The 23,929-nt window shown below is 46.5% G+C and overlaps 1 protein-coding gene across 1 annotated transcript in view; it reads right to left on the bottom strand.

The window, feature by feature from the left end:
* Nucleotides 1–23,929, bottom strand: part of LOC124623180 (nuclear cap-binding protein subunit 1) — a 179,413-nt gene that overhangs the window by 141,051 nt on the left and 14,433 nt on the right. The gene's annotated exons all lie outside the window — the stretch shown is intronic.

Here is a 23,929-nt window from a genome sequence, read left to right on the forward strand (position 1 = left end):
TAAAAGAGGAAGGAAAAAAGTGAGAAAAATTTTGGGTTTTCTGCCTTGCAGACTATGAGGTCGTTAGAGATGGAGCACAAACTTGGGTTGGGGAACCAAGGGGAAAGAAGCTGGCTGTGGGTTTTTTCAAAGGAACCATCCTGGTAATCACATTAAATTATTTAACAGAAACAGGAAAAATGTAATTCCGGATGGCTGTGCAAGGTATTCAGTTTTTATGTTTGAATGACTGGAATAATTTCAACTAAACTTGGTACATCTATTACTTGGTTGTTGGTACACACAAACAGTGGCTCGATAAACAGTGACATGTAAGCAAAAGGAAATTTCAACCAAATGCATTTATATGGCTTACTACCTAGGAAAAAAATAATTTTGGAGTAAGACACCCTTAGCTTCACTAGGAGTTTGGTAGGTGATGTGAAGGTGGTGCCATACAATGATAATCAAATATGATTGATATTAGTGTCAAATATGTGTTTTTTAAGTTGCTACACTAACTGGTGAGTCTCATTAACATTAATTGATGGCAGCCCTGATAGAAAATGATCCTTAGTGGTGGGTGTGGAATGACTAGTAAACCATAAATGTGAAATATGAGGAGCATTTTCAACTGAACTTTATACACATATCATTTAATGTTGGGAAAGAAACACTTGTTAGATGCACCTAGAACACTCTGGTATAAGGGTGGGAAGTGGGGAGATGGTGGCCTGGTTGATGAGGTCCAATTTAAAAGTAACTTAACAGGATAAGGAGGGAGCAATATAGTATTTACCCCACAGAACTTATTCACTCTAGGAGGTTTCCCTTTTAATTTCAAGAGATTGCAATCTTCTCACTAGTGTTCTCAATCACCTATAAATTGCAAGAGAAGGTCTCTTAAGTACAGTGGAATGGAATCGAGATCATCATATTTCTTCAATGGCAATTTTATGTTGCTTGTTCAGAGATGGGTTCACATAGTAATTTATTTGTTTTTCCATCTGTAAGGGAAACTGAAAGTATACTACAGTATATAACAATGTTTTGTGGTAAATTAATATTACAATGAATTTGTAATACATTTTATTTTATTCGTGGAAAAATGCTCCTATCGGAGAACAAAAATGTCTGACTGAAAAGTGGAGTACCAGCTGCCTCATTCTACCTTCCTCAGCACCTTTAAAAATTTTCCAAAAATATTGGCATGCGAGCATATCCAGGCTCTTTATAACATGCAACTCATTTCTCACTCCCACAAACTGCCCTAGCTGAAACCTGCTCATACTCACTGGTCCATCATTGCAAATCTCTCATGCCCATCTACTCCAAATTTCCCATTCTCACTCACTCATTCAGCGCATCTCATTTTCATTATCTCTTTCTGCCTCTCTAACTGTCACCGTCCCAGTCACAGTCCCCTTTGTTCTGCCCTATGAACACTGTCTCCCTCTTACTCTCTCTTACTGCTGATACCTCATTCCTTCCTTTCTTGCCACTGCTGCTGTCTCTTCTCACTGCCTCCTTTGTTATCACTGTCATAGACTTTGTCTCTCAGTATCACTGGTTCTCACCCACTCCCACTTTCTCCTTTTCTTTATTCCTCTCGCAATGACACTGTCTCCATCACTCTTTTGCTCGCACTGTTCTCTCTCACTGTCTACTATGTTCCACTGCCACTGTGTATCTCTCTATCTCTCACATTGCCACTGTCCCCTTCATTCTATCTATACCACACCCACTCTCTACTATCTTGTAATATTCATTACCTCCCTGTCTCTTTCCCGTTGCCACTGTCTCCTCCTCTCTCAGCATAAAAATGTGTGATATTTTCGCATGTCAATACTTTTGTAAAATTTTTTAAAGGTGCCGAGGAAGGTATAAATGAGGCAGCTGTAACCCCAATTTTCAGCCAGAGTCTTTTTAATAAAGCAGGGCATATTCACCTTTTTGTGCTCTGATAGAACTGTTTTTCCCTGGTTCCCTTCTTTTCAGGGCCACAATAGGGCATGTTAATCATATGGAAAGAACTTGATAGGTCAGTAAAATTTTGATACTTTACTTAAGTGAAACTGAAATAACCCAAAACTAATTGTACACTTCAGACCAGATTAAAACTGCAAAAAAAAAATTGCATGTGCTTCAGTACTACAACATGGAGTTCCCAGAACCCTTTTGATGATAACAGAGACATTTTACATCATATTTCTCTGTGCCACATCATGTTTTTGCCTCACACCACATTTTACGGGCACAAGTAGGGTAACTTTGATCCTCTGTATCTCAGAATCTGATAAAGATGTCTACAAAATTTTCAACATTGTTTGAGACAGGAATCTTAGGAATATATCATAAACATTACACACATTTGCTATGCATAGCGCATCTTGGAATCCTTGGTTGGGTTCTGGTCTGCTGGTGACAGCAAAAATATAGTAAAAAACCCTTTTTTAGGGTTTTCTGATGAACTGCCCGTGAACTAATGGTATATACATAAGTCCCATCAAGCCCACCATAGACCACATCAAATGCAAAAAGAACCACCCGATTTTCTATATTTGCCTAAGCATTAGGAAGTGTATACCGTTCATACTTTGTCCCTGTACTGTAGGATTGCAACACTAAGACTACCCTTCTGTTGGATATATGGATGGCCCATAGCCCAAGAGCTGCCCAAAACCCTTGACTATACATTTTTATCACCAACAGAATCCATGATATGAGCATGGGAAAATTTCGGTTTTATGTGTGGTGTTTTAGAACATATTGGTAAGCATGCTGTTGTATGCACTTACAGTTTTCAAAGCATATAATGTAAGATGGAGTTAAACTGGGCAACTGTGGACAATAAAGTACTTTGGAAACAAAAGTCCATATTTATATGGAAATGAGGCACAGGTATATTAGTTTGATCCTATGAAACACTAGGCAAGAGACTAGCTATACCTTACTGTCCACATTTTTGTCACAAGGCAAGAAAAAAGACAAAGGTTAAAGATTTCAGATCTAGATAATTTTTCAACTGCTCCATAGAACCAATCCACCTCAATTAGACCAGCATGCGGCAAGAAAAACCCCAAAACCCAACTACCATGCCCTCACACCGAAACTAGTTTAAAACCTTATATCTGAGAATATTTCACTTTCATGAAGGAAATGGAAAACCAGTTCCACTCTCCATGAGTTGTCCGTCGATATAAGAGGCAAAGAACCTGGAAGATGATGCTTAGCATGGAGCCACGAGGAGGGGGCATTACACCAGGTTGTTAGCTATTGTCTGTAAGGTTCTGCAACAAGAATGTGGGAGTGGCTCGTTACATAACATAAAACTGTGTGTTAATTTAGTGTGACTGATGCAGAGGTGTAGAACCATGGATTTGGACCTGCAGGAATGGAAAGTGGAGTGGGCTGTAGCAGTAATCTTTCTGATTTATTAGACGGGGCAATAACCCATCAGATGTTATTCCATCTCCGAGTGAGGAGAGGTCTTATTTGCACCTACAAATCTGAAGCTGGGTTCATCAAAGTAAATGTTGGAAAAGTAATCGCTTGTCTAGACAAACAAGTCAGTCAGTTCACAGTTCATTCCCTGAGAAACACAAATGATTTAAGGACCGAGAGAAAGACAATTGTGCAGGCAGTATGACTCAGGTCAGAGAGAAAGTCATGAATAACAGATATCAAAAAGAACAACATTGGTCAAAAGCCTGCAGACTGCTCAATGAGTCACTACAAATTAAAACTTGGTCAAGAAAGATCTGTTTAACAGAACATTAGGCTCTGATAACGGCTGTCAGATCTGCCGTAAAACACAACACGTTTCCAGCAACAAATGTTGTTTCTAACTAGCAGGAGATGTAAAAGCATATACTGGCTGTCAATAGAACTCACGGTAGTACCCTGCTACTCCTGAACAACAAACTAGAACAGACACCAAAAGGTCAATGGGGCAACAGCAACTTTAAGCCCTTTACATAGATCAGTTCTAATTCATTATCCGGGTACTAACCAGGGAGAGGGCAGGAGGGTTGTGAGAAAACATAGGGATCACTGTTGTGACTCGCCGATCATTCAAAGCGCCGCCGCGCAATTACGCGCGTCCTCTACGTGCGGCGCTGTCTGCCAGTCATGCAGCAGCTGCACACCTAAGCGGCCAGCCGAGCAGCGGCCGCTAGACTGGGACTCAGTGCTCATTCGAATGCTAACGTGTGCACATGTCTTGCTTGTCAACTTATTCTGTGACTTATACGTGTTTTGTCGTTCTGAAATATATTTGTTAAACTTGACGTTACAACAATTGGCCATGAGGTAGTAGATTTTTCCTTTTCACCGTAGACCCACAGGGTTCCATGGCTACTGTCGAGCAACTATTGCAAAATCTCCTTGAACAGCAAACGCTTCTGACAGCGGCGATTCGCGATTTCGTCACGGCGTCAAATGGGGGTCGTTTCTCGTCGTTGGCTGTACCTCCTTTTCTTCCTTACGACAAGACGGCGGAAGACTGGTCTGATTATGAAAAACGTCTTCGACAGCACTTCTTGGCATTTCATGTCGCGGACGAACAACCATGTATGTCTCTGTTCCTTTCCTGGATTTCACCTCAAATGTATTGGTTGTTGTCGCAATTGGCTCCTTTGAAGGATACTGCATCTTTGTCCTTTGCTGCAATGTGCTCACTTCTGTCTGTCTATTTTCAAAAGCAAACGCATGTGGTAGCCTCTCGTGTTGCCTTTTATCGTTGTCAAAAACAGCCACATCAATCCTATCGCGCTTGGGCAGCTGAACTTCACGGCCTCAGTCGAAAGTGTCAATTTGTTACTGACGTTCACAAAGAATCCTATGCCGATTCCATGGTACGGGATGCTATTATCCGGTCGGCGCCCGACAAAGAAGTCTGGCAACGTGCCCTTCAGTTGGCGAATCCGAGTCTAGATGAAGTTCTCTCCATTGTGCAGTCTTTTGAAATTTCTCACACTGCTGGGGCCCAAATAGAGGCGTGGGGTGATGTCGGGGAAATAAAACCTCTGTGCGCTGTTGACGACGCACGCGGCGCGTCCCCGCCGGCCGACGTGGCCGCAGTGCGCTCCCACACGCAGCCTCGGCCTAACCGTAAACAACTCGCTAAGAAACTGCAGCAAAACCCCCGGCAACTTCCTTCATGTCCGCGGTGTTTTATGAAACATTCACGTGAGGATTGTCCCCAACGTTGGGCTGTGTGTCACAATTGCAAAAAGAAAGGTCATGTGTCTTCCGTTTGCAAATCCGACCGCATACATGATGTTCATGAACATGACGCTGATTCTGAGTTGTCTGTCAATTGCACTTCTTCCCTTTCAGGGAAGTTATTCCTCACTGTCCAAATCCTTGGTCGAGATGTTTGCATGCAGGTGAATACCGGTTCTGCTGCCACTATAATTAATTCTCAGACGTATCTTCAGTTGGGTTCTCCACTCCTGTCACCTGTCACTCGGCAATTACGGACGTACAATAAACAGAAGATTTCTCTCTTGGGACAGTTTAATGCTGAGTTATCTTAAAAATCCGTCGTTCGCACTGTCCCCATATTTGTGGTCGACCAGAGTAACGTAGAGAATCTTTTTGGTTTCGATGCCCTTCACGTTTTAGGGTTCTTCATAGGTGACTCTGTCATTATTGTCTCTGATGCTATTCCTTATGCTCAACTGGATTTCTTGTCGACGATATTTTCGTCCCTTTTTTCTCCTGGGTTAGGCCGTGCAAACGACTTTGAAGCTCATATCACGCTCAAACCCACTGCTCGGCCTAAGTTTTTTCGGGCTCGGCCCATTCCTGTGGCCCTTCGTGATCGGGTAAAACGGGAGTTGGATCGTCTCACTACTTCGGGGGTCTTGCTTCCTGTCACTTCCAGTGAGTGGTCCTCTCCTGCCGTTGTCGTTGCTAAGCCAAATGGTGATACTCGTCTCTGTGGCGATTTCAAAGCCACTGTAAATGCTCAATGCATCATTGACACTTACCCTATGCCCCGTCCTGAAGAACTGTTCACTAAACTTGCTGGAGGCCAGTATTATTCTAAAATTGACCTGTCGGAAGCTAATCAACAACTTCCTCTCGACGCTGCTTCCCGACAGTTTCTGGTCCTTAACACGACTTTCGGCCTCTATCAATACCAACGCTTGCCTTTCGGGGTTGCTAGCGCCCCTGCTCTCTTTCAGCGATTCTTGGAACAATTATTGCTCCCTGTCCCTGGGTGTATCAATTACATGGACGACATTGTTGTCACTGGCTCCACCACTGAAGAACATCTTCAAAATCTGCGCACACTTTTTCATGTCTTACAGACTGCCGGTCTTAAGTGTAATCTTCAGAAATCATAATTTTTTCAGGCATCAATCACATACTTGGGGTTTCAACTCTCTCGAGATGGTATTTGTCCGCTTCAGCAAACTTTCGCTGCGATCGATGCCCTTCCTCGCCCTACATATGTTAAGGAACTGCAGGCCTTCTTGGGGAAAATAGCATACTATCACAAGTTTTTACCGTCTGCTGCTTCGGTGGCACAGCCATTGCATCGCCTGTTGCATAAAAACGTGCCTTTTCACTGGTTCGCGTCATGCGATGCGGCTTTCCAGAAATTGAAGACTATGCTGAAACAGGCCCCGTGCCTGGCTACTTATCGACCTGGCCAACATCTTGTTCTTGCCACAGACGCCTCTCAATATGGGGTCGGTTCAGCCCTTGCGCACCATTTTTCTGACGGTTCGGAACAACCCATTGCTTATGCCTCCAAAACGGTCACGGATGCCCAACAAAAGTATTCTCAAATTGAAAAAGAAGCTTTGGCCATTATTTATGCTCTTCATAAGTTTGGTGTTTCTCTCTATTGCTCAAAATTTCATCTTGTTACGGATCACAAACCACTTGTTTCCTTGTTTCATCCATCAACGTCACTTCCCGACAAGGCTGCACACCGCCTCCAGCGTTGGGCTCTTTACTTGTCTCCTTTCAATTATGAGATTCATTTCCGGCCAATGGCTCAACATGTGAATGCTGATGCTCTCTCTCACCTTCCCATGGGTCCTGATCAGGCATTCGATAGGGACGAACTTTTGTGTTTCCACCTGGATGTTGCCGAGCGGCAGGTTGTGGAAGGGTTCCCCATCACTGGGGACAGGCTGGCGGCTGCTAAGGGTTCTGACCCTACCCTCTCCTGGGTTTTACACTGTATTCAGAAGGGTTGGCCACATCACCCGTCTGCTAAGACTTCTGATCCGTTGCGGAACTACTACGCTTTGCGCTACCGCCTCATGGCTAGGGATGGTGTTATCCTCCTCTCCACTGAAAATGCTTCGCCGCGTGTTGTCGTACCTGCGTCTTTGCGTGCTTCTGTCTTGCGCCTCCTTCACCAAGGGCACTGGGGCGTCTCTCGCACAAAATCTCTGGCGTGCCGTCATGTGTACTGGCCTGGCATCGACTCTGAAATAGCACACATGGTCGCTGCCTGCGGCCCTTGTGCGTCACAGGCCGCTGCCCCGAAGTCATCTTTGTCCCCGTGGCCTTCGCCTGAGAAGCCCTGGGAGCGCATTCATGCTGACTTTGCGGGACCCTTTTTAGGTACTTATTGGCTCCTCGTAATGGACGCCTACTCTAACTTTGCTTTCATTGTCCGTTGCACGTCACCTACCACCGCGGCAACCACCAGTGCTCTCGCCCGCATTTTTTCTTTGGAAGGTCTCCCCTCTACTCTTGTTACTGATAATGGTCCGCAATTTGCCTCTTCCGACTTTGCGGATTTTTGCGCTCGTCACGGTGTTATGCATGTCACGGCCCCGCCTTTCCATCCACAATCAAACGGTGAGGCTGAACGACTGGTCCGCACATTTAAGGCTCAGATGAGGAAACTCCTGACTTCTTCTGCTGCTGATGATGCGCTTCTCCGGTTTCTGGCGTCTTACCGTTTCACCCCCATGGGTGACCACAGCCCGGCGGAGCTCTTACATGGCCGACAGCCCCGCACGCTACTTCATCTTCTGCGGCCTTCCACCTCATAGCCGCGGGTGCCTTCACTTGGCCGGTTCACCGCCGACGACCTCGTCTGGGTAGGGGGATATGGCAGGCGGCCAAAATGGAGCCCGGGCCGCATCTTAAGACACTGTGGCAGACGCCTATATGAAATCCAGACGGACACGGGTGTTGCAGTGCATCATTCGGACCAGCTTCGGCCTCGTGTGCCGGCAACGCCTGTTCCGAATGCCGCTACACCACCTTTGGCTCTACCTGACGCTCGGGATCTTGGCATCTCTCAATACTCACAACGCAGCCCTCTCACCGTCATCGCGATGCCAGCACAAGAACGGACGCCACCAGGAGACGTGCCCATGCAGGAACTGGATGACCATCCTCTGTCAGACCAAATCTACTCGCCTCCTCCTCCAACGGACGTCGACACATCGCCCATGTCTCCTGTCATATCAACTGGACTTGCCGCAACGGGCGGATTGGTGCATGGGGCCCCAGCAGATTCGACCCCTACGTCTCCTGTCATTTCGACCCGTTATCATCGGGGACACTTCCGTCCGTACGGGAAGCCTCCTCCTCGAGACTTTGCGGCGAGTCAAACAATGCCTATGGACATTAGCCATCTCCAGGACACCTCCATCAAGACCAGTGCAACAATTTCAAAGGGGGGGAAAGTGTTGTGACTCGCCAATCATTCAAAGGGCCGCCGCGCAATTACGCGCATCCTCTACGTGCGGCGCTGTCTGCCAGCCATGCAGCAGCTGCGCCACCTAAGCGGCCAGCCGAGCAGCGGCCGCTAGAGTGGGACTCAGTGCTCATTCGAATGCTAACGTGTGCACATGTCTTGCTTGTCAACTTTCTCTGTGACATATATGTGTTGTGTCGTTCTGAAATACATTTGTTAAACTTGACGTTATAACAATCACATTCTAAAGAGGTTAGGCGATGGTCCCAGCAGAGGGCATTCCAAATGTTAATCCACCTGAGGACAGATGCTGGATTGGGGGGGGGGGGGGGGGGGTAAATACCTTTTAACCAGAAGGAATTTGATATGCTAGATTATCAAGAAATTGTCAGATGTGATTGTGTACATGAGCAAGAGTTGGTAAAATAGGAACTGAAGAGGGAAAATCTCCACTTTGCCTTGGAGATTGTCTGCAGGACTAGTCCGTAAGGCACCACTGGACAACCATATTCCACTATGATGACTAGCTCCAAAAATTTGAAAGCTGAAGATATCAGTGACCTACAGATATGGCAACTATAGCCTATTCAGGAAGAGACCAGGACCTGGTAAATACAGAGAGTAACACCAGCCACATCCCAAAAGGTGTCCAAACTCGATCACAGAACAACTGGTGGTATAAAAACTGGTGAATAAATATTGGTAGGGAGCCTCAAATGCCCCAATCATGGAGGATAAATAAAAAGCTTGTCGGAATGCTGTTCCCAATCTAAATAGATGGTCAGCTGTGGATCACCCCTCCCAGAAACAACAATGATACAAGGACAAAAGGCCCCACGATTTGAGCACCAGCATAGTTGATGGGCTACCAACCTTTCAAGCAGTGTTCTGGGGACAGTAGTGACACAAATCACTTGGTAGCTGTTGATGGACAACGGGTATTTGCCTTGTTTAAGGACTGGGACAATGATACTATCTCACCACTTAGATGGTAAAACACCTACTAGCCACACCCACTTGAAGACACTGACTAGATGCGAGTATTTCAGTATAATGTAGCCAGTCCCTCACTGGGCCATTACGACCACCATCATTACCAATGTGTCCTGCAGGTTGTCTTGTGGCTGGGCTGTAGGCATTCCTCTTCAGAGATGCCCGTTTCTCGCTATGCTGTGCACACAATGGCTATATTGATGCTGTGATCTCAAACTACTTTCTTCGTCTGCAATCACGTGGCTAGACGCATCTGCACGCCCACTATTCACAATGGCACTGTGATCAGTCACGTGATTATGCTCATATTTATTCGCCAGCCTTTATAGGATGAGACCAGGACACCAGCAGGCAGGCAGTTGTACTGCTCTGGGCAATTATGCCAGCCACTTGCTGCCCATCAGTGAGAACCTCATCATCCATCTTGCTGGCCCTTGGTATTGCCACCGAATCCTCAGGGGCCACCACTAGTCAAGCCATTGTGCTTATTGGTCCCCAACGCCTGCTGACATTGTCCCTGGTTCATCGGCTCTGCACCAGGGAACTCTGCTGGCACCATCGCATTTCATGTTGCTGGTCATACTCCTTCCTCCCAGGTGCTACCAACGCACACAGCTGGCCCAGCGGCCCCATTGCATCCATGTGGCCACTGCTAATTAAGCACTGCTTTGCTAGCAGCTGTCATTGCCTGTCGATGCCTGCCACTGCTGTAGCAAGCTCAATAGACCACTGACAGTGTCAGCCTTGCTCGACACCAGTCACACCCCTCTCATTGCAATACTGACACCACCATTGCCAACTGACACTGCTGTTGGCTCATTGGGCTACCAACGCTGCCAGCCTCACTGAACATCACTTGCGTCCCCTCTGCCCACAACATCAAACACTGGGTGCCTGCCACACTGTACACAGCATCACCGAGTGCCATGTAAGTCCACGTCACAGCACTACGCTGGATCTATACTATTCCTCGATGAGCCTCTGATACGATACTATCAGGCGTAACATATTGTTAACCAGTGTACAATAACCTCTTGCATTTATCACCCATGATCAGTTGTCGCTTCTTTAGCCATTGCCACTCCACTGTGCAAGGACATAAAAACTGCATAAAACAAATATATGCACCTCATCTCACCTGCTGCATAAAAGGTGGCGATGAGATGTTCCAGGCACACCACAGTGCACCGGTTGCAGATGCGACTGTTGACTCTGATTTCACACACCTTGCCTCACTCGCCACCACTGCCCAGCTCAAACCCAATGCCCACCGCCCCTCTGTTGCCATGGGTGGAATCTCGCTATCATGGGCTACCGACACCCGTTGTTCAAGTGACATGGCGGTCTCATCGCTGGTCCCCATAAATTGTGCCTTGCCCTACTTGAGTCCTGCCCATGCCCGCAGCTTCCAGAGACCCAGTCATCCCATCGGCAGCTGCTATGGGTCAAGCTACGATCCCCTCTGCTGCTGAAGCCCACCGCACTGGAATCCATGTCCTCCTCTGGCGGTCACTGGTGGTCAAGTCTTGCTCCCATTGGCCATCACAGCAAGTGCTGCAGAGGTGCTAGGATCCTGAGGACAACCCTGGTAGCTTGACCACCTGCAGTCAATAACTGACAATGCGTTCCTACATATGTTCCAGCGTCTTGGCTGCGCCCTCGGCATCCCACTTGAAGCTGCATTGACCTCTCAGCATAAAGCTGAGCCCCCAGTGCTCTTTTGCACACCCTGCTGTTGCGCTGATGTTCTGCTGGTATCTTCGTGTGTCTGGCACCCATTGATGTTAGGGTTCTGCCACCCACTGGCTACTGCGAACCCTTCAATGCATCTTCGGGTTGTTCGCATTCTTGTGTCTCGGGCAGCCATCAATGGCCAAGATCCTGCTTTCCATCACCCACTGATGCCCTGTCTCACCACTTCCTGTCGCTGGACGCCCATCAGTCCTTCTGGAGCTCATCTATGCCTTCTCTGTGTCTTTGGAACTTCCACACCTTACACCCATTGGCTGCCCTGCTGAGCGCATTGTGTTTCCAGCTATCACCTCTTTTCTGGGTGCCTGGACACTATACTACCTCTCTTTTCAGTGGTGCTACTCTCGGTGTTGCCCTTACCTTACTCTTTTGTCCATGATACACCTGGTGATGTATTTTCTGTTGCTTTGGGACTTGCTCATGGCCCTCCCTTTTTGTTTTGCGTGTTTTCCGCACAACCATATGTTTCTTGGATCCCATCGCATCCCCAGTTAGTTAAACCTTCACTCCCTGCGGGCACTGATGCTCTTCTAGCCTGTTCTGCCCTTTTGTCACATTCTGGCACTCCTCATGTGCCCTCTGCCCAAGGCCTTTGCCTCTTTGCTATTTTTCTTTCAGCCAATCTGATGCCACCATCTCTTCCTAAGGAGGAAGGAGTATTGTAGCCAGCCCCTCACTGGACCACTATATCGACAAGCAAACCCTTGTGTCCTGTGCAAGTTGCCTAGTGGCCGGGTTGTAGGCATTTCCTCATCAGAGGGGTCACCCCCCCTCCCCTTCCTCCCCATCCCCCCATGCTGTGCACACATACCCTATAGTGGTGCTATGATCTCTGAACTACTTTCTCACTGCGACCACGTATCTAGAGCCATCTGTGGCCACAACATCCGTAATGGCACTGCGATCAGCCATGTGATCGTCTTCATATCAATCCGTCTGCCTTTATAGGCTGCGACAAGGCCACCAGCAGGCAGTCAGTTGCTCTGCCTGGGCAATTATGCCGGCCACTTGCGGCCCACCAGTCAGAGCCTCATCATTCATCTCACCGGCCATCGGTGTCTCTGCAACCTCGGGGGCTGCCACTGCCGAGCCAGCGCTACCAGATGCCTGCCGATGTTGTCCCTGGTTCATCAGTTCTGCACCATCACACTCTGTTGGCGTATCTGTGTACTGGGAGGCACTGCTGGTCAAATGCTTTCCTCCCAGCTTACGACGACACCAAATGGTGGCCTGTCGAGTTCGAGGCTACCGGGCGGCTACTGCCGATCGAGTGATGCCTCGCCAGCAGTTGTCACTGCCTGTTGGCGCCTGCCACTGCTGCAGCCAGCTGATTGGGCTACCGACACTGCCAGCCTCATTGGGCACCAGTCACATTCCTCTCCTTGCAGCTTCAATCGCCAGATGCCTACTGACACTGCCATCTCTCAGAGTACCACTCCCATCGCCAACCGATGCTGCAGTCAGCTCGTTGGGCTACCGACAGTGCAAGCCTCACCGAGCACCAGTCGCACCCACTCTCGCCACAACGACAATCACCAGCGGCCTTCCACAGCCTACAGAGCATCACCGGGCATCAACTACGTCCACGCCACAGAACCACACCATCTTCAGACTACTCCCAGAACAGCCTCTAATATTATAACATCGGACGTCATCTACTGTTAACCACTGTGCAATAACCCTTGCAGGTATCATACAGAAACTTCTGTAACTTCCTGTGTCTTTGCCACTGTGCAAGGACATAAAACAGTAACATCATATGTTGGCTCATCTGATCATAAATTGAATCAGAGCCTGGCGCTGTATCATGTGATATGCCCGGAGTCTGAAGCAGTTCTCAGTCAGTGAAACATTCACTACATAGTTCTGTGTGACAGGGTAAAAGATAGTGAGATGGCTTCATCTTGTTTTTTATGCACTTGAAAGGCAGCCAGGTAAAAGCCAGGTAAGAACAGGGCGATACAGTTGTAAAATGGGTCACAAAGTATTCGGCAAGAACTGACATGTCGGTATATATACCACCCTGAAGGAGGAGATCTGGGACACTTGTTGAGCTTTGGTGGTCTAACAGACTAAGGAGCATAGCCCACATCTTGGATGGAAAGGCGTATGTTTTCAAGGAGGAGATGTAGTGCTCCCAGCATTCCTTCTTATTGCATTTAATCAGACGGCGAGCCTTAACAAAGGTGGTCTGTGAAGGATAGTGCTTGATATCTTGCAGGGCCCTTAGATGATCCTGAATATTTGTTTCAATGTCTTAATTCACCATGGAGCCAGATAGGGGTGGAGTGGGACCGTAAAAAGTAGGACGGCAGTTCCAGCAGTGAGGATGATTGCATCGGAATCTGAGACAACTTCGACAATCTCATCATTGTAACATGGCGGACAGGGGGCGAAGGTAATGGCACAGCTTTACAACTACCATTTGGCTGTTCAAAAAGCCCAGTATGGTACCTGATCTGTCAGGTGGTGACAAGGAAGTAACATAATCATCAGAAAGTCGCCACTGTGCACCATTGTGCACAAGATCAGAAAGAAGCTGGTCAATCTGAAGGCCACTATCAGGAGAAGTGGTACTTCCCCGAAGGAAGTAATGTGCTCTGAAATCTCCACATAAGAGAAAAGGAGTGGGGAGTTGCTGGATTACGGTAGTCAACACATGGTAAGTAAGTGCCTTATCTGGAGGTAAACAAACATTACTATCGTTAATGACTGCGGTTGTCTGCACTTATACAGCTATGCTTCCAATGTGGCACGAAGGTGAATCTGATCACTGACGACGCCTGTACGGTGCTGACAGAGTGAGTGGTAAGCTTGAAGAGTTGGGAAATGGCCATCAGTGAGGTGCATTTCTTGAAGGGCAACAAAGATCGTAGAACAGGAGAAAATTAGTAGTTGTAATTCTGGCAACTGACAGCAATATTCATTTCAGTTCCAGTGGATCATCACATTGGAGTGCTTCGGTTAGGCACACAAAAACTACTTTGTGATTGACAGATTACAGTGATGTGGGGCAGTGTTGCCAGCATGCAGCCAGTCACGCGTGACACAGCTCTGCAGGTACCAACAAAACAGGCAATAAAGCGAGCATGTGGCACTCCACAAAGAACAATAGCTGACTGGGAGTTGGTACTCAACACCTGACTATCTGAAACATCAGTCACAATGTAAGTCTAATCGGAGTATAGGAGGACAGGTAATGCCCCACAATCACCACCTGTAAATGGTGGAGGTTGTGACAAAGCAAGCAGGGATAATTTTAATTCCCCTCTTGTTTTGCCATCTGCCTCCTTAAACTCGTTTTTTCACTTTCAACAATTTACCATTAACATACGTGAATATAATCTGAATTTTCATAAAAGAAAAAGGCTGGCCCTTAGTTTAAAAGAATATAACACAAGATCTAATTCTGTGCTTAGTTTTATGTATGAAATTGATCTTCTGATTTATTTCAACTATTCCTAGTTCATACTTTCTTTATAGGGTGAAATCAGTAATTGTTTCGTACCTTACATGCTATTGTTCATGTATAAACAAATATAAATTCTTATAATAGAGGGAAACATTCCACGTAGGAAATAAATATCTAAAAACAAAGATGATTTGACTTACCAAATGAAAGTGCTGGCAGGTCGACAGACACACAAACAACCACAAACATACACACAAAATTCAAGCTTTCGCTGGATGGATCAAGTAATGGGAGTCAAACTATAAAACAAGGAAGTTAAAACACACACAGTAAAAGGCAGAAAAGATTAGATCAAATCTGGGAAGTGGTCATGGGGTCCCAGTCTGAGAAAATGTGCTGGGAAGGAGGCCCCAACCACAACCATCCTGCCTCTGCTCCAGGAGTAAAGCAAAACCTTATACCTGGAAGTAAACAATTTCACAGAGGAAACTGAGGACCAGATCAACCATCCGTCAATTGTCTGGTAATATAAAAATTAAGGAAGGCAAACGGCCATAAGAAGTATACATTCCACCAATACGTGGGATACCATCAGCCTGGCTCCACAACCATGTTGTGGGAGTGGTTCGCTACACAGGAGGAAAAAATGGATGAGCCTGGTACGACCAATGTGAAGACAGCATTAAGCAGTGGACTCCTTCTGAGAGGAAGGAAAAGCACCAAAGCGCAGCAGCCTCCTTGATTGTGCCGAGTTTATTACTGACAACAGTAGTGCACCAGATGTCACTCCACTTTTGGGCAAAGAGAGATTTGACATAGATCTGCACATCCGCAACTGGAGTCATGAAAGGGAAAGGAGGATGAGTATCAGCTTATCTAGCCAAACAGTCAGCCAGTTCATTCTCTGGGATACCCATATGACTTGGGACCCAGAAAAAGCCAACCGAGTAGGCCAACTGAGCAGGCACAGCCAAAGGAGAGGAGGTCATTAATACAAGAGACCAAAGGATGACGAGAGTAGCAGGCTGCTCCATGAGTCAGTACATATTAAAACACTGTGGAGGGAGGCCTGAGTAATAAAATGGAGGGCCCTGGTAACGGCTAGCTACTCTGCTGTAAACACACTACATGATTCCTGAAATAAATGGTGTTCGAAGTCAGAAGGAGACGTGAAAGCGTATCCTGCTTTGCCTGTCGTCTTAGAACTATCAGTTTAGAAGAAGACAGCACTCTGGAACTCTGCAAGGATGGAATGTACAAGACACCAAAACACAATAGGGGCGACAGAGACCTTAGGACCCTGGAATAGGTCAGTCCTAACCTGTTGTCTAGACATCACCCAAGAGGGAGTGTGAGAAGAAATACATGGGGCATATTTCAGTGAATGCAGATGGAGATCCTGACAGGGGGAAGTGAGACACATTCCAACTGGCAATATTACCCATGGGCAGTGATCAGGAGGGAGACGTCCCTCGCTTACAAAGAGGACAGAGAACACAGGATGGTCAGGGAATCTGTGAATAGGGATTGCGTAAGAAACCAGGAGATGGTTTCATCATATTTGTAGAGGGGGAATCCCCACTTCTATGAGGAGATTGTCAACAGGACTAGAGCGAAAAGTACACATAGCTAGACATACCCAACAATGGTCACCAGGATCAGGTATTTTCTAGTGGAAGGAGCCACTGAGCCATAAACCTGACAACCATAATCTAGTCTGGGCAAGACAAGAGGACGGTAAAGATGGAGAAGAGTGGCATGGTCTACACCCCAAGATGCATGAGCCAGGAGGCGGATAGCATTAAGCTTCAGGCAGCGAATATGGGGCAGCCACATAAACTTTTTTTTTTTTTTTTTTTAAAAAAAAAAAAAAAAAAAAGCCCAAGAAATGGGACTGTGCTGCATCATCTAGAACTGGTCACCTAAATAAAATTCTGGATCAGGTTGTACTATGAACTGACAACAAAAATGCATAACCCACATTTTGGACAGAGAGAAAATTGAAAATTGGAGGCCAAGGGAGACAGCCCAAGGCAGGAGTCTGTCGGACGGTGCCTTGGAGCCAGCACTCAGCAGATATTACTAAGTGGGAGCTGCATCAGATGCAAAAATCGTCAACATACAACACTGAGATACATGAAGAACAACAGAGGTTACAAGTTCATTGATGATTATGAGGAAAAGAGTATTGACACTTCATCCAGAACCCTCTGGGATACCATTGTCCTGAATCTGAGGGGTGCTGAGTGAAGTGCCAACTGGAACTTGGAAGGGCCGGTGGAATAAAAACTCGCGAATAAAAATCAGAAGGGGCCTGCAAAAGCCCCAGTCACAGAGGGTACCTAAAATGCGATGACGCCAAGCTGTGTCGTATGCCTTATGTAAGTCAAAGAAGAACCATGACAAGGTGCTGACCATTAGTAAAAGCCTGTCCGATTGTAGTTTCCAATCTGAGTAAATGGTCAGCTAGAGACTGTCCTTCCCAGAAGCCACATCAATATGGGACAAAAGGCCTCGAGATTCGAGTACCCTTCATGAATGGAAGATAACCATCCTCTCAATAAGTTTACAAAGTATGTTCATCAGGCTAATCGGGCGACAGCTGTCGAGAGACGTTGAGTTCTTCCCAGGCTTGTCTCACCACTGTGAGGGGAAGGTACCCATGAGCCAAATGTGACTGAAGACCTTGAGTAGATATTGCCTCTGTGTAATGTCCAAGAGTTAGATCATCTGGTTGTGGATGGAATCTCGGCCTGGAGCTGTGTCATATGAAGAATTCCCATTCAGTGAAAGGTTCATTATAGGGTTCAGCTTGGTGAGGGTTGAAAGAGAAGGGGGGTCTGTTCAACTCTGTGTTTCTGCCAGAGAAAGGTGGCAGGATAGGAAGAGGACATCGATGCTGTCACAAAGTGTGTTGTGAGGTGTTCTGCAAAGACCAAAGGATCAGTAGACAGAGTGCCTTGGACGATAAGCCCTGGACAGTTGACTGTCGCTGGCAGCCCAGAAGGTTACAGAGCTTGGACCAAACCTGCAATGGTGGGCCATACGTCCCCAGGGAGGAAACATAGTGCTCCCAGCATTCCTTTTTACTCCACTTAATAAGGTAACAGGCATTAGCATGAAGACACTTAAAAGCAAGAAGGGTGTCGTTTAAATCACTGCAGCGCCCGTCAGCAGTCCTGGACAGTGACTTCTATGTCCCTGGTCTAGCAAGGTACTGGTCGACAATGAGGGCGTCCTTTGGGTAGAGGGACAAGCAGTGCCAGCAGCATGAAGAATAATGGCACAGATGCCCTGCATGACCACATCAATGCAATTCGAGACAGAGGTTTCGAAGTGCACAGCAGATGTATATAAAGTCCAACTAATCATGCAGAATGCCCAATGTGGCGGCGGCAGGTGAATGACAGAATCACCAGAAAGTGGTCACTGTCACAAAGATCATCATGGGGTGACCAATGTAGGCAAGCCATGAGAGCAGGGGAGAAGATTGTGAGATTGATAGCAGTACAGGTGCAATGAGCTGCACTGAAGTGGGTAGGGGAAACGTAATTGAGGAGACACAAATCAAAGTCTGTAGTAAATTGGTCAAGTAGAAGACTCCTACCCAACAAAATGGCACGCCCCCACTGGGGGTGGTGTGCACTTAAGTCCCCAAGGAGGAGATACACGGGCAGGAGTTGCTGTATTAAGGTAGACAGTTCAACATAAAGAAGTGGGCGACCTGAAGGGAGGTAGACACTGCAAACAATGATTGCCAGAGTCATCTGCACTCTAAGCGCTATCACTTCCAGGTTGGAAGGAAGGGGGATCCAGTCACTAATGACTGCTGCGAACAAAAGTGCAGACCCTTCCAGATGCTACCCTGGGGCCAGCACGGTTCCAACAAAATGCCCAATAACATCAAACATTAGAGAGTGATCATCACGAAAGTGAGTTTCTTGAAGAGCAAGACAGAACGAAGAGTAAGAGGAAACAAGGTGTTGTATTTCCGGGAGGTGGTTATAATATCCATTGCAATTCCACTGGATTGTCATGTGGTGAGAGTCCAAGTGATACACAAAGAAGCCAAGGGAAGGTCACGTCACTTGGTCGGCAGTCTTCACTATCGAGGATGGAGTGACAACCATAAAAACTGGGTCTGATTTGGGATGACGTGGAGGGGACGAAGCCCTCCGGGAAGCCTCATCGTTTGACTTACACTGCTTCTTCTTCTTCTTCTTCTTCTTCTTCTTTTCTCTAGGAGGGAGGGAGAAGGCATTGTTGTTGTTGTTGTTGTTGTTGTGGTCTTCAGTCCTGAGACTGGTTTGATGCAGCTCTCCATGCTACTGTATCCTGTGCAAGCTTCTTCATCTCCCAGTACCTACTGCAACCTACATCCTTCTTAATCTGTTTTCTGTATTCATCTCTTGGTCTCCCTCTACGATTTTTACCCTCCACGCTGCCCTCCAATACTAAATTGGTGATCCCTTGATGCCTCAGAACATGTCGTACCAACCGATCCCTTCTTCTAGTTACATTGTGCCACAAACTTCTCTTCTCCCCATTCCTATTCAGTACCTCCTCATTAGTTATATGATCTACCCATCTAATCTTCAGCATTCTTCTGTAGCACCAAATTTCAAAAGCTTCTATTCTCTTCTTGTCCGAACTAGTTATCGTCCATGTTTCACTTCCATACATGGCTACGCACCATACAAATACTTTCAGAAACGACTTCCTGACACTTAAATCAATTCTCGATTTTAACAAATTTCTCTTCTTCAGAAACGCTTTCCTTGCCATTGTCAGTCTACATTTTATATCCTCTCTACTTCGACCATCATCAGTTATTTTGCTCCCCAAATAGCAAAACTCCTTTACTACTTTAAGTGTCTCATTTCGTAATCTAATTCCTTCAGCATCACCCGACTTAATTCGACTACATTCCATTATCCTCGTTTTGCTTTTGTTGATGTTCATCTTATATCCTCCTTTCATGACACTGTCCATTCCGTTCAACTGCTCTTCCAAGTCCTATGCTGTCTATGACAGAATTACAATGTCATTGGCAAACCTCAAAGTTTTTATTTCTTCTCCGTGGATTTTAATACCTACTCCGAATTTCTCTTTTGTTTCCTTCACTGCTTGCTCAATATACAGATTGAATAACATCGAGGACAGGCTACAACCCTGTCTCATTCCCTTCCCAACCACTGCTTCCCTTTCGTGCCCCTCGCCTTTTATAACTGCCATCTGGTTTCTGTACAAATTGTAAATAGCCTTTCGCTCCCTGTATTTTACCCCTGCCACCTTCAGAATTTGAAAGAGAGTATTCCAGTCAACATTGTCTAAAGCTTTCTCTAAGTCTACAAATGCTAGAAACGTAGGTTTGCCTTCCCTTAATCTAGCTTCTAAGATAAGTCATAGGGTCAGTATTGCCTCACGTGTTCCAACATTTCTACGAAATCCAAACTGATCTTCCCTGAGGTCAGCTTCTACCAGTTTTTCCATTCGTCTGTAGAGAATACGCGTTAGTATTTTGCATCCGTGCCTTATTAAACTGATAGTTCGGTAATTTTCACAACTGTCAGCACCTGCTTTATATGGGATCGGAATTATTATATTCTTCTTGAAGTCTGACGGTATTTCGCCTGTCTCATACATCTTACTCACCAGATGGTAGAGTTTTGTCAGGACTGGCTCTCCCAAGGCTGTCAGTAGTTCTAATGGAATGTTGTCTACTCCCGGGGCCTTGTTTCGACTCAGGTCTTTCAGTGCTCTCTCAAACTCTTTACGCAGTATCATATCTCCCATTTCATCTTCATCTACATCCTCTTCCATTTCCATAATATTGCCCTCAAGTACATCGCCCTTGTATAGGCCCTCTATATACTCCCTCCACCTTTCTGCTTTCCCTTCTTTGCTTAGAACTGGGTTTCCATCTGAGCTCTTGATATTCATACACGTGGTTCTCTGTTCTCCAAAGGTCTCTTTAATTTTCCAGTAGGCAGTATCTACCTTACCCCTAGTGAGATAAGCCTCTACATCCTTCCATTTGTCCTCTAGCCATCCCTGCTTAGCCATTTTGCACTTCGAGAAGGCATTATGAGTAAGGAAATAGGTGGTAACGATGTCAGGATGAGACAGAGAGAGTGGCTTTGGGGCCCTCACAGTGCGGGTCTCTGCTCCATACCGAGGGTGTAAACTTTTGTCCTGAGAATGCTTGGAATGAGTGTTTCGAGATGGAGCCCCTTCCCTAGGAGCAGCCCGAGAAGAGAACTTTTTCCATTGTGAGGAAGAGGTACAGGAGGAGGAGGAGTGGTTCCTGGAGGGGAAGGAATGGGAGCTGCAGAGGGTGATGAACGGGAAGGGAGGGCTGGATGGGGATAAGGGTGAGGGGTGAGGAGAGGAAGGCATAGCTGAGGCAAAGGTAGGGGAGGGATTTACACAGTGAAGTCTGTCAAATTTCTTCCGGGCATCAATGTAGCTGAGATGGTCACGGGTCTTTCTTTCCTGAATTCTTTTTTCCTTCATCTACACTGGACACTGGTGAGTGGGGAGAACGGAGAGCAGAGCAGTTTACACAGTTAGACAGTGGGGTGCAAGGGCTCCCCATACATAGAAATGAAGGGGGTGGCCACAGTCAGCACAGATGGGAGTGGCATCGCATCGCGAGGACATGTTTGAGGCAATGGAAGCAACGCTTGGGAGGTGACATATACGGTTTCACATTGCATCTGTACACCATTACCTTGACCTTCTCAGCCAGGGTATGATCCTAAAATGCCACGATGACAATGCCAGTGTCCACGCAATGGTCATTAGGGCCTTTCTGGGCACACTGGATGAAATGAACGCCATGCCATTCCACATTAGCCAAAAGTTCATCATCAAACACACATCCTGTGTCATACTGCGTGTCTTGCGGGGAGCGATAGCCACGAGGTTGTCTCCTAAATGGTTGCAGGCAAAGAGGGAGGCTGGCTGACTGGCAGAAGTTGTCTTTATAAGGAGAGAGCCAGATCTAATCTTGCTTAATTACTCAACTTCAACTAACTTGTTCTCAGTATGTTCTGCACAGAAAAGGGGTTTGGTGGCGGCAAAAGTCTCCCTATCAGTCCAGGTACAGACTAGGAACAATGTAAAGGGGTTTGGCCCCAAGCCGGCTTGTCTGGCCCTCCTCTCATGGTGTATCCAAGGAGGGCAAGGCTGGAAAGGCAGAAACAGGAACTGAGACAGAACTATGTTAAGGAAGAGATGCGGCTGCAGCAGAGCGATCAGAGAGTTTAACACATTTCATGTGCCAAACATCAGCCTTGGTACCACCCACCACGAACAGGGGCTCACCTTGTGGGCACCACCCAGCCACAGCCATGGCCGCCTGGCAGGACAGTCGTTGCTGGGAGTTCCGATGTCCCAAAAAGACGGCCAACCACTACTGGGCTTGCACAAGGCATTCACAGCACAGGTACCAGCAGTGTGATCACTGTGGTATCAGAGGGCTCAGCCAGATCATGGGCTGGCTACCAAGCTGGTGACATAGCAAAGAAGCAAAAGGGCTTTAGTGGGGAAGGGGGAAAAGGGAGAGGGAAGGGAAGGGGCGGGCGGGGGTGAGGGCAAGGGAGAGGGAGAGGAGGAGGGGGAGGGAGAGGAACCCATGCCAAAGGCGCTAGGAAGGGAGTTCTTCCCCATCTGACTCACTCTACAGATTTCAAATTTGGAGATGGGGGTCAAACCCCTGAGGCAGACCAAAAAGGAAAACCCAAAAGAGGTGGAAAAGCAACCAACCAAAACTGCAAGATGAAGCAAAGTCATGAGGACAGCCAGGTCGACATAAAGATCACCACCAAGACGAGGAAAGGAAGGAGCAAAGGGAAAGGAAGAAGGACAGGGAAGGAGAAGGAAGGGTATGGGAGAGCAGCCCGAAAACGAATAAAGGCTGTAATGCTCAGGGATCTGTGCGTCCCACGCACGTACCCACAAAAGAGCTGTTGGCCTTCTGGGGAGACAAATTTTGAGATCTCAAGGGTAAGTAAACAAATAAGTTGTCAAAAAATGTAAGGACTTGCGTATTTCTAAACATGTGAGCAAGAATCTTAACTACTAACATCAACATGTTTTGCACTGAACTGTTTTCTGATGGAGAAAGCAAGCCCAATGGTATGTATGTTTTATTAAGACCACTAATGTTATTTTATTTCAATAAAACGAACACATTTGGTGACAAAAATTCGTATTTCACTGTAGTCGCAAGACAGATTTAAAATATCTTCACTGACTTCAGAAAAAAAGCAGGCTTGTTGAAAGAAGTGTGTAAGGCAAAGAAGAGTTGTACACACTAACACTGTAAGTGGCTGCCAATAAAATGTTTGTTTTACTATGTTTGTTATTGTCGGTTATTGCCCAATGTGTTATGTGTTTTTTTTCCGGGTATTGTGTGGTTTTTCTTTCACGAAATACTTGAGTACATAGCGTACAAACTGCCAGTGACTGCCACAATTTTCTTCCTCTTACCATCAATACTTTATATATTAGAAACTACTTTTGAAGTGCCAAAATGTACTAGAGTACATAAAATGTCTATAAAAATCCACACTGTACAATGCTCTTGCAGTGAGACAGTTGCAGTTCCTGAAATCCATTGCTCATAGCCTCTGGCCTGCTGAGGAGTACCGCAGTCCTGAGTCCACGGATAAACCATGAAAATCTGCCACACTACGCCCCACACATTATGCCAGCCTGGCCTGCAGGCGAATCAGTGAGACTACATCCGATGGGCAGGGCCTGCATGTTGGTTGGAAATGATGAGCACCAGACTGGCAGGCACAATCTGTTAGAGATAGCCTTAGAAATGGCCAGTGGTTTTGGCCTGTCATGGAAGTCGACTGGTATGGCCAGCTGTTTACATGTCATAGACACCACATTGACAAAATGAGAGTGCGGCGATGAAACCATGCAACAGATAACTTGCACGAATACTATGAAAATCAATACTAATGAGGATAGGTAACAACTCACCATAAATATGATCACTGAGATGCAGACACACACACACACACACACACACACACACACACACACACACACACACACAAAAAAAAAAAAAAAAAATCACACTCTCACAACTA

The sequence above is a fragment of the Schistocerca americana genome, chromosome 7 (assembly GCF_021461395.2).
Source record: "Schistocerca americana isolate TAMUIC-IGC-003095 chromosome 7, iqSchAmer2.1, whole genome shotgun sequence".
NCBI lineage: Eukaryota > Metazoa > Arthropoda > Insecta > Orthoptera > Acrididae > Schistocerca > Schistocerca americana.